We start from the raw sequence: 1,207 nt of genomic DNA, 5'->3' as shown, positions 1-1,207 counted from the left end.
TGCAGGTCTTGCGGGCTGAAGTGCAGGGTGAAGTGCCAGTCTCCCATTGGCGCCCCCAAGAGCCCGGCGTTTCTGCGTCCTCCTCCTCCAACGCCTCATTCAGAGGTTCTTGGGCCCCAGCGCAAGCGCAGCCCGGTCACTTGCAGCACACAAGGGCGGGGGAGGAGGCTTCATGAGCCAGCAAGTGGGCACGGCCCCCCTAGAGCTTGTGGTTGCTGGGGCCATGGCCCGGGGCCGCCTGCGCATGTCAGGGGTGGAGGCGCTGCGCGCCAGCAGGCGGGCGCCCACCGTGCGCGCATGGCCTCTGTACAAGGGATAAGTAAAGCACAAATAAATATGCATTGTCTGTTAGCTATTGCTTTGATGTCACTCTGCATGAAACTCCAATGCCTTTCAATGACTGAATCAATATCTGGGTAAATATTTCAGTCTTATCAAAATCTTGGCACTAACCTTCCCTTTTCCCCTCAGTTACTGCCTTCTTCCCAGCTCCAAACTCTTCTCTATTCCAGACATACATACTTCCACCCCATTTGCCCAAGATATTATAGTGATTTCACTCTGCTGGGATGCACATATTTTGCTCCTATCTTCCTTCCTTCTCTGTACTTCATGAGCCAAGATGAGGCCATGTACAGTCTACATGTAAGAGACTTCAGGACTGGAAAGCCCTGAGTTTTAAGTATGGTCTTGCTACTCACCCATTGGTGCTGCGGGGAAAATGACATTCACTTTCCATTCCTTAATTTTCTCACTTGCAAAATGGGCTTTAAAAAATCATGAGCTAGTTGTAAGATTAAATGATATACACGGTGCATAGCAAGGTCACTGGTATTCAGCATTGTAAGTAAGCAAAACGTGTTGTTATTACCTAACGAATTCTATCTTGCTTGTGAAGTCATCACTAGTGCTACAGGATAGAGCTTTTCTTAGGCTTCTAGATCACTTTATATATAGTACTACAATAGCACTTACTAAATGCTTTGCTAATTAGACGATTATAGGCCTGTTTCTTTGAAGGACTGGAAGCTACATGATGCATGCAAGCTTGTCTTTTTAATTCCCGTTGTCTCAGTACATAGCACAATTATTAAAGAGATAATTGCTTAACGTACATTCAGTGAAAGAATAAATGTACAGGGAAGGAAAGTGATGCACTCTAAATCACTTAAAGATAATTAGTGTGGTATGTTTGTATTGGGTCAGT

This window comes from Sciurus carolinensis, chromosome 5 (assembly GCF_902686445.1).
Source record: "Sciurus carolinensis chromosome 5, mSciCar1.2, whole genome shotgun sequence".
Classification (NCBI taxonomy): Eukaryota; Metazoa; Chordata; class Mammalia; order Rodentia; family Sciuridae; genus Sciurus; species Sciurus carolinensis.
This window is presented reverse-complemented; position numbering follows the sequence as displayed.